The sequence below is a fragment of the Pinus tabuliformis genome, chromosome 3_2, assembly GCF_031772625.1.
Source record: "Pinus tabuliformis cultivar Carrire ecotype Pingquan chromosome 3_2, CPIR1, whole genome shotgun sequence".
Taxonomy (NCBI): Eukaryota; Viridiplantae; Streptophyta; class Pinopsida; order Pinales; family Pinaceae; genus Pinus; species Pinus tabuliformis.
This window is the reverse complement of record NC_142302.1, coordinates 468,105,263-468,115,684: the sequence shown is the minus strand read 5'-3', so window position 1 is coordinate 468,115,684 and position 10,422 is coordinate 468,105,263. Positions and strand designations below refer to the sequence as shown.

Genomic DNA, 10,422 nt, shown 5'->3' with positions numbered 1-10,422 from the left:
TTACGATACCACCAGGATACCTAGAGAATCTGAGTCAAAGAAGAACAACAAGGCAATATTATACCAAAGAAGAAGGACAAGGCAATCTTAAAAGTATAAGCCTCTCTGCCCCTACTTTCAACAACCTTAAAAGTATATGCCTCTCTACCCCTCCTGCACACCTTTTCAAGGACCTTAATTATAAGCCTCCTAAGATTAGGATACCTAGAGAATCTGAACCAAAGAATGAAAAGAATAAGGCAAATGCCTTTACAGGAGTAGACTACGCATCAGCTTCCTAAGATTAGGATACGTAGAGAATCTGAGCCAAAGAATAAGGCAAATGCCTTTACAGGAGTAGACTACACATCAGAATAAGGCAAATGCCTTTACAGGAGTAGACTACGCATCAGCTTCCTAAGATTAGGATACGTAAAGAATCTGAGCCAAATGATGCTTCCTAAGATTAGGATACGTAGAGAATCTGAGCCAAAGAAGGAGAAGGATGAGGCAAATACCTTTACAGGAGTAGCCATCTTCTCCACTTGTATTATTTACTTTTCACTTGGTAAACCTCCCAGTCTGTTTGAAATAGATGTTTGTATTGATGAATTTCCACTCCAGATATCCATCATTGCTATTTACTTTTCACTTGGTAAACCTCCCAACCTGTTTAACATAGATGTTTGGATTGATGACTTTCAAGTCCAGGTATCCATCACGGTTCGTTAAAAAATGTTCCGTAATTTAGATAGCTTTGTCAAGGTTTCAAAAAGTGTTCAAATACGTTCACCAAGTTACAAACAGCTAATCTTGTAAACCACCACTCTGAAAATAAGCCAATGCCTTCAGACACTTTATACTCGTGTGCCTTAAGTAGCTCGTTAGGTGGAGCCCTTTGAAGTTCACAGCCAACAGCATCTTGTTAAAAATATAAATTTGAACAATCGGGAACTTGAAAATAGAAGCCAATGCTTAAAATAGTGTATAATGAAAGTATTAGTGAGGCAGCAATAATATACTGGGTCACTCCTTTCATGGTGGAGAAAAATCTCGAGTACACTAAAGCTTGTTGAATCATTATAAAGCACACATTAAACTTCTTAAAATGACAGCTTAAAAGCAACTACTGTGTGTCATCTTAAAATCAACTACCATGAGAACCGGTTATCACTTTTTCTTATTGTTCCGCTTCTTGTTTTCAGTTTTTCCTACGTTATTGTTTGTTCAATTTTCCTTCTTGTTTTTGTTTGTTGTTTTTTTCCTTATTGTTTCGTTGGTTGTTTTTTGTTTTGTTACGAATCAGGCAATTAACTCTTTCAACTTTTTATCCTATACTACTTACAACATAGACTGCAATAAAAATTATCTATCCAACTATCCAACCAGTAGAAACTATTTCCTCCACATCTCTTACACAACTCATCCTGTAATAAGCCCTCACAGTTCATTCTGTAATAAGCCCCTTGTTAATCTTAGTTGGCTCTAACTTAACCGACAGGTTGTGTCATTTCAGAATGCAAACCTATTCGAGTTCACTGCAGACTTGGATATATTCTGTGAGCTGATCTGATGTGATGTTTTGTCTGTGGCTACAGCTTCCTAACCGAGAGGTTGGGTCATTTCAGAATGCCTGTGGCTACAGCTTCCTAACCGAGAGGTTGGGTCATTTCAGAATGCAAAGCTATAGTTCACTGCAGCCTTGGATATATTCATAAATGCTTCTGACATGCAAGGGGAATAGCAGTTTTCTTGCTGCTAAAATGCCAAAGTCAACTTTGAGGGAAATATAAATGCAAAGCAACTGCTATTCCCCTGGAATAGCAGTTTCCTTGCTGCTAAAATGCCAAAGTCAACTTTGAGGGAAATATAAATGCAAAGCAACTGCTATTCCCCTAGCATGTCCCCCTAGCATGTCAGACTGCATTTATGTATGTTTCAATAAGGTCTGAAATACGACTCGCTCCAATATATGCAGACTGTCTGCATGTCTGCATTTATTTCTGTCTGCATTTATGTTTCAATAGGGTCTGAAATAGGACTCACTCAATATATTCTGTCTGCATTTATGTTTCAATAGGGTCTGAAATAGGACTCGCTCCAATATATGCAGACTGTCTGCATGTCTGCATTTATTTCTGTCTGCATTTATGTTTCAATAGGGTCTGAAATAGGACTCACTCAATATATTCTGTCTGCATTTATGTTTCAATAGGGTCTGAAATAGGACTCGCTCCAATATATTCTGTGAGCTGATGTGTCCAATATATTCTGTGAGCGGATGTGATGTTCTTGTGATAGTTCACTGCAGCCTATTCTGTGAGCTGATGTGATGTTCTTGTTATAGTTCACTGCAGCCTATTCTGTGAGCTGATGTGATGTTATTCTGTGAGCTGATGTGATGTTCTTGTTATAGTTTACTGCAACCTTAGATATATTCTGTGAACTGATGTGATGTTTTGTCTGCGACTACAGCTTAGATTTGGTTGTCACTTAGTTATAATGATTCAAAGCTCATCATCTCAGTTCATTGCAGCCTTGGATATATCCTGTGAGCTGATCTGATGTTTCGTTTGTCACAATGATTCAAAACTCAATTATTATTTCTAGTTTTAATTTTCCCGCTGTCAGTTCTGTATATGAGCCCTTAAAAAAACCCATAGAAGCATTTGATTTTACAACAAAATGGAATATTTCCCAGTACATATATGTTTACATTCCTGAATCTGAAAATCATCTACATTCCTGAATTTGAAAATCATCTAGGGTTCCGTTAACCTGAAAATAATCTAAGAGAATAGATTTATTTTTGTAAAAACCTCCCAATTTTTAAATCGCACATTTCTTTTTTAACAAAAGCCACACAATTATTGGGGTTTTTCAAGAAAACCGAAGCAGGATTGAAACACCCTTTGAGGATTCGTGGTATAATATCAGCAATCAACACATGTTCTGATTTTTATTTTAGATTTACCCATAATACACCAATGAAACACTGACACTTCGCACTTCATTCAAAATGAGACATTGACAACATAACATATAAAAAATCATACAGCCCCCAAATATCTCATATTCGGGCCCTGGTCTAAAGCCAGCGGGCAACTTAACATCGATAGAGAATAAGTCATCGGTTCTTTGTCCCTAGGCCTACCTATTGTAGCAGAGCAATCTCTGAAAGTAATTTAACAATGGGCCAGAATTCGGTCCTGGCCCAAAATTAGGTAAAACCCCAGCCCATAGAAATCCACAAAAGAATGGTAAGCCAAAACACATTTCCTGCCAGATAACATAATAATTACAATTTATAAAACGCAGATCCGCAGACAGACAGAAACACGAACCCTATATTTATTTACATCAAAGATGCTTTGAGATAATCGACCGAAGCAGAAGTGACGGCAGCGGTGAATTCTGCAAAGCTTATTCTTCCATCCCCATCCGTATCAGCCTCGGCAATCATCTCAGTGAGCTCTCGGAAAGACAGGGCATGGCCCATCTTGGCCATGGACCGCGCGAGCTCTGCCGCCGTAATGTAGCCATTACCGTCCCTGTCAAAGGAGCGGAAAAGCTCCATCAGTTGCTCCTGGTTATTCGAGACCTCTGCCGTTACACCGGGGCGATCAGGCTCACCAGTTCCGGGAACTCTATCAGCCCATTGTTATTTGTATCCACGCGCTTGATTAGGGCATCTATCTGTTCGCCGCTGGGCTTCAGTCCCAGAGATCTCAGAAAGCCCCCCAGCTCTAACTGCGTCAGGCTTCCGTCTGAGTCAAGATCGAACCTCGCAAAGATCTCCTTCAGCTCCTCTATTTGCTCCTCTGAGAGGCTTTTCTCGCAGCCCATGGGGATTTGGCCTTCGAAAATCTGCGGTTCCCCGACTTTTCTAATGATAAAACAGAGAACTCCAGCCCCAGCGATAATCTTAGCAACTGTGTTGTATCAGCGCGTCCGTTTCGTCCCGCAACAGTCCATAACGCAATCCGAATTATCTGTGTCGATTGAAAATCAAAGGGCGGGCATTATAATACGTCCCTCTGTGGGGATTGTGCTTGGAATTTGCGATGAGAGCCTTCCAGGCACGGGAGCATAGGGTTGGAATGATTCTTCTTGACCTGGAGGCTAGAACGGTTGCCTGTCAGTTGTTTCCTTCCTTATGCATTCCAGCCGTCGAGAAAGAAGGGATACAGCGAGACCAGTTCCATGGTGGGCCCCGACAGTTGTAGGTATACATCCGCGTTGAATTTTTCTTAGCAAAATTCATGGCGACCTTCGGAGCTTCTGAGGCCCGGGAACGTCATTTACCCGTACGGCCCTTTTCGCTTTGGATTCTCCCACCGTCTTTACGCACAAAGATCGGATGATACAACGCTTCTCCCCAATACCATCGGAATAAAAATTGTTTTTTAATTTGGTAGGATTATGTTCAAAATTAGGGTTTTATTTTTTATTAGATGTATGTTTACGAAATTTTATTTTTAGCGCTAAGATAATCCGAGTCATCAATTTATTAAAATAATAATAATAATAAATTATTCCATTAAAAATAACAACATTTCACTAAACCACATCCAATATCCTCGCCATTTTCCTAGGTGAATAAGGCATCTAAAACCTCCACAATCCAAAGAAAATATCTCTTACAATACCCCGTGAGCAATGGGGACACGAGACAATCTTTTGCGTGGGTGACCTATAATGCAACTAGTTCATTGCAACCTTTTAACCATTTAGAAGTTGGCTTTCTAGCCTTCACTACGTTTTACCACAAGCAATTAGGACAATGGTAATAAGTTTCACTAAGTACTTTTTTTAGTCATTGTCAATTTGACTTAACCATTTAGAAGTTGGCTTTCTAGCCTTCACTACGTTTTACCACAAGCAATTAGGACAATGGTAATAAGTTTCACTAAGTACTTTTTTTAGGCATTGTCAATTTGACTTAACCATTTAGAAGTTGGCTTTCTAGCCTTCACTATGTTTTACCACAAGCAATTAGGACAATGGTAATAAGTTTCACTAAGTACCCTTCAATGGTAATAAGTTTCACTAAATACCTTTTTTTTAGTCATTGTCAATTTGACTTTACAACCTTCCTTGTTACATTTTATTATGAATAATTGGGGTAAGCAATTTTTAGCCTGCACCTTCTTTCTATCCATTCCATTTTGTATTTGTCATTTTCACACTCTCTTCCTTAATTGTCTTACTTCGCCTTATTTTTTATCTTGTTATGATCTCCATCTATTAATCATGCCTCATTATAGAGCATGTTTGAGATAGGGAGCTAGAGGTCATGATGGCTTCAACAATGCTCAAGTCTGAGCTAGAGTGCATGTTGCTTCAGAAAGGTACAAAACACACACTCCCTTGGTAGTGCAACAAGAAATCAAGGACATTGAACAAGAAGTGGCCGATGAATGTGAAGATGTTTTTGATTCCGAGGTTTTGGTGTCCATCTCCAACTAGATCCCTGATTTAGGCATGGAGAAAGGATGTCACAATCAATATTAGCTTAGTATCGATCTTTATTAGCATCTGGAGGAGTTATCGGGAAAAAATATTGTTTGAATACAACTAGAGAGATGATAAACTCCTCCTTCAGGTGGAGAAATTACATTTGCTTTATTAGATTATGGATGAGTGCTTACAGTGCATTGAAGGTATCATTTTGTGTGGCCGTGATCCACCTCGCCTAGTTAATCCTGCTACTCTAACTCAAAGGAATTAAGCATAAGGGTTTAGTTGTTTCTACTATAAATGATGTGTTTTTTGTTATTTTATTTTATATCTTACTACAACCTAAGGGCTTACGTCTTTTACTATATGTAATCATGGTTTTGATGTGACCAAATTGCTTAGTTTTATTAGACCTATCATGTATATCTTGCCAATCAAAACACTATAAAGTGATTTTCTGTTATATACCATGTAAATATTATTATAATTAATAATAATAAAAAATTTAAAAATATATATATATTTAATTATTTTTCATTTTAAAAATATTTAATTCTTTTTCATTTTATTTATTTTTTACGCCGATAGGCCTTCCTTTGGAACAGACTTTCGTCGTCCCTTTGTCTCCCGTGCTGACAGGTGGACAGTTATGCCATCGATGGGTTTCTCCCTTCCTTTTGTCTCCCGTGACAGTTATGCCATCCATAGGTTTCTCCGGAGAGTAATTTGACACCTGCAACTTGCCGGAATGGTGGCACATTCTTCGGATGTAGTGGCAATTTCAATGGTGCCATTATTAGTTGGAGTGGTAATTTCAGCCACATCTGCATACAATTACTACGCTGAGGCATCAAAATCGCCGATGTGGTTGGAAAGGCAGTTGGTACAGTCGAAGCAATGGCTTGGTACAAGTTGCTTTCTTTACGTTTCCTTTATTAGCTACCAACATACTTCATTCACAGCAACAAAGGTCGCATGAACGAACTTCTCTTAATCGTATTTACAGTGTACTTATTCACAGTGCTCTACTGCAATAATTGTGTATGTTTATGCTCTTGCTGCTCCAATTTACATATCTTTTTTGGCTCCCTGAGCTTTCTTACAATTCTTCGTTCTTGGTTGCAGGAATTGACCTTCAATGGATATCTCAGAATCCAGAGGCCCACTTGAGCATAATCAGGATCAAATTCGTAAACCTGCTGGACTCCTTCATGAGGCTCGGCGTGCCCTCCATCGCGGCGATCTGTGGGCACGCTGCGGGGGGGTTTTTATACTGGCCCTGGCACACGACTACAGGTTTATGAAGGCGGATAGATCTGTCCTCTACATGAGTGAGCTCGACCTTGGGATGAAGCTTCCCAAGAGTCTCATGGCCGTCGTGCGGAGCAAGCTATTGCCCGCAGCCAGCAGGGATGTGGTATTGGGTGCCCGCAAGTTTAGTGCCCAGACGGCTCTGTAGGGCCGGATCGTGGATTCTGTTTATGCGGACTCGGCTCAGGCATTGGATGCCGCCGTTAGTGAAGCCCAGAAATTGGCTAGTAGGGGCTGGACGAAGGATATTTACAGTGAACTCAGGTTGGGAGTTTTCCCTGGCGTTGTTGAAGAGCTCGATGCCCATCGGGAGCCGTATATTTTCCCCGCTTCTGCCAAGCTCTGATGATTGGGGTGTAGGTTTCCATTTGTGCGTGTGGGGTTAGTGGTTCGAAGCCCACTGTAACCATGGATTTTGAGTTCGATTGCTGTGAATACGAATGGGTTGGTCTTAATAATTTGGGGCTTCTCAGACTCCCGCAATTGTTTGCCGACTGGTAGTGCGGAGATGCATTAGCGTCTGCAAAATAATATTTGTTCCTGTTTTTACACCATTGCTAGCATTTTTTAATGTCAGACATTGATATTGATATGAAAATACAATGACATCAAGAGAAAGTTCAAGTTTTGCTTAGAAAAACACCGATATTCTTAAGGTAGAGTTATCGTGTGGTCTATTTCTCCCATAGTTTGCTAATTATGATTTCTTGAAACTTTGGTGATGGTCTGCCATGCCAGCATCTTTTCTGCCGAACCAAAACCCATCGGCAATTTCATGAAGGATAAAGCTTAGGCAAGTTCTTGCTGGGTTGTTGTTTTACTTATTTAATTAAATAACTAAATCCTGTTTTGACCGGGGAGGGCACAAACCTCTACACATTTTTTTTAATTGTTTGCATTACAATTAGAATATTCGTCTAAGAACGCCAAACCTTCATGGATGCTCTGCGATGCCAAGACTCAACAGCAATTTCATTATATATAAGGTTAGGCAAGTTTTTCCTTGGGTGGTTCCTTTCAGTAGTTAAACCTTTTGTTTTGACTGGAGAGGCGACGCACATCTACACAATTTCCATGTTAAAATCAGACTTTTTTGTCTAAGATCAGTGACCAAAGAGTATCTATTTCATCAAAGTTGAACTTTCGTGGATGTCCTGCCATGCCACCATCTTCATTGCTGAACCAAGACCCATCAGTGGTTTCATATAATTTAACGTTAAGAAAGTTCTTTCTGCTGTGTCAATTTTTTTAGTACTTAAACCTTTGTTTTGACTAGAGATGGCACACATATTTACACAATTCTGTTTTACAATCAAACTATTTTTGTCTGAGAATTTTCTTTTCGCAAGGGAAGAAACATTTTTTTAATTCAAAATAGGATAAAGAACACTCTCTTCAGGGGCACTGGGCACATTACAAATGTTTATAAGAAACAGGCAGATTGTTCCTTGTCCAATATTACTGTGACCAACGGTATCTATTTCATCAAAGTTAAACCTTTGTGGATGGTCTTCCATGCCACCATCTTCATTGCTGACCCTACACCCACCAGCAGTTTCATAAAATTTAAAGGTTAGGCAAGTTCTTGCTGGGGTGGTTTTTTTAAGTTGTTATAACTTTGTTTTTTGAGTGGAGAGGATACAACTATGTACACAGATTCTGTGTTACTATCAGAGAATTGTTATCTTCAGAGTTTCATAGAATTTAAAGGTTAGGCAAGTTCTTGCTGGGGTGGCTTTTTGAAGTTGTTATAACTTTGTATTTTTGACTGGAGAGGATACAACTATGTACACAAATTCTGTGTTACAATCAGAGTATTGTTATCTTCAGAATGAGTTTCATAGAATTTAAAGGTTAGGCAAGTTCTTGCTGGGGTGGTTTTTTTTAAGTTGTTATAACTTTGTTTTTTTGGCTGGAGAGGATACAACTATGTACACAAATTTTGTGTTACAATCAAAGTATTGTTATCTTCAAACTGTGACTTAAGGGTATGTATTTCATCAATGTGATACGTGACTTGTTAGGACAGAATGAATCCACTGAGTTTTGAGCCTGGGTCATCATCAGTGCAAGTGCTATGACTTGCCAGGTGCTTCGAGAAACATGGTCTGAGGGGCTGTATAGTACTACACAGAGCTGACTTCGTTTGGCTTAGATGCTAGGTTCGAGGGGCATCTTTTGCCAAAATCACTTGGAAGTTGGGACTTGCACCTGGCCTTACCTCTTTGAAGATTGTGCAATCTGAGAGGTGCAGATCACAGTGAGAAGGAAGTAAGGTCCCGGAGGGGCTTGCGCTTCCTAGTGCAAGGAAGTGGTTAGATTAATAGGTTGATTGAGATGAATCAGGAGAAGCAGGAGCAGAATGATATCTTGATTAAGATGAATGAGGAGCTGCAGGAGCAGAATGCTCGTCTGATTAAGCTTACTCAGGAGCTGCAGGAGCGGATTGCTTGTCTTGAGTCTAAACAGGAGCTGAAGGCATAGAACCCTGTTAGACAGATTATACACTGTTGACAAGACCAGTGATCCAAGGCCCTGTTGGAAAACATCACTTTAGGTTTTGAATCATTTTTCTATTCGAAGAAAAACCCCCTTCATGAATGATTTCAATAAATTGCAAGCCCATTCAATCATTTGAGAGTCGATTCAGTCCAGTTGCAGTCTCTGCAAGAACATACAATTTGGATACTTAAACCAGAAATCCAGAATGTATTTTTTCTTCTTTTTTCATGGATCTACCCTTTATTATCACTATCCTTTAAAGGGCTTCCCTCTAGTTGTTCACACCTGTTTACATTTTGTCTTCCCTATTTCTGATAACATACATATTAGGAAATGTGAATGTGCTTTCCTACGTTTGACAAGATACTTAGAAATTAGAATAAGAGTGTACATAACTTACAGGCAGAAAATTTTTCTTTTAGTAGTTGAAATTTGAAATTTAAGGCTCTTTGGTTGGGACGGTGCTAATATTAATGCACTAGAATAGAACCTTAGGCACAGCAGACTTGTCATCTCCAGCTGAGGTTAATCTGTTTGTTGTGTTGGTAATGTAAGCATGCATGTGGAAGCAAATCCGTACTAATGGACACAACAAATTGGACCATAGCAATATGTCAAGCTTCAAGGTGAGAACAAGAAAGCTTATATTCAAAAGAAACTAATTGGAACAGATGTGAAGTCTGGAATCTTTGATATAAATATTATCCGCATATTTGCAATTCTATGATTTTTCAATGAATGTGTTTGAGATTCATGGTATGTGTTAATTTTCAGACCATGGTAAGCAAATACTGCACTTAGAAAGAATACTTTACATCTTAAGTAGCTGAAAATTTGAAAGCTTCAATCAAAACAACAGATCTAAGGATGTTAATCTACAAACACATATTGCTGAGAATTCAAACAGCAAATACACAGATCTGACTCTCAATCATATCTATCTCCTATTGAATACTGAAGGGTGAAATACACTGCAATAGCTCAAAACAAAAACTTGCTAACCAACGTAGTGTTGCTCCCTGCATCTCCATTTAAGTTTTCAGAAGAGGAAGAAGAGGGAAGATATAGTGTATCTGGTTAACCAGTGTGTGTCCTATGCCACAGCACAAAAGACGCTCACCCTAAACTCCAATAACAGTGAATCATCATGCATCGAAACGGCTGCCAGGG

The 10,422-nt window shown here is 39.2% G+C and overlaps 2 pseudogenes across 1 annotated transcript; one reads left to right on the top strand and one right to left on the bottom strand.

Annotated features, from left to right (window-relative positions):
* Nucleotides 1-2,967: 2,967 nt before the first annotated feature.
* Nucleotides 2,968-4,272, bottom strand: LOC149181312 (putative calcium-binding protein CML16; annotated as a pseudogene).
* Nucleotides 4,273-6,153: 1,881 nt separating this feature from the next.
* LOC149181311 (enoyl-CoA delta isomerase 1, peroxisomal-like) lies at nucleotides 6,154-7,208 on the top strand (annotated as a pseudogene). The gene is made up of 2 exons (XR_016257004.1): nucleotides 6,154-6,344; nucleotides 6,565-7,208. The product of XR_016257004.1 is annotated as an enoyl-CoA delta isomerase 1, peroxisomal-like (transcript).
* The last annotated feature ends 3,214 nt before the right edge of the window (nucleotides 7,209-10,422 follow it).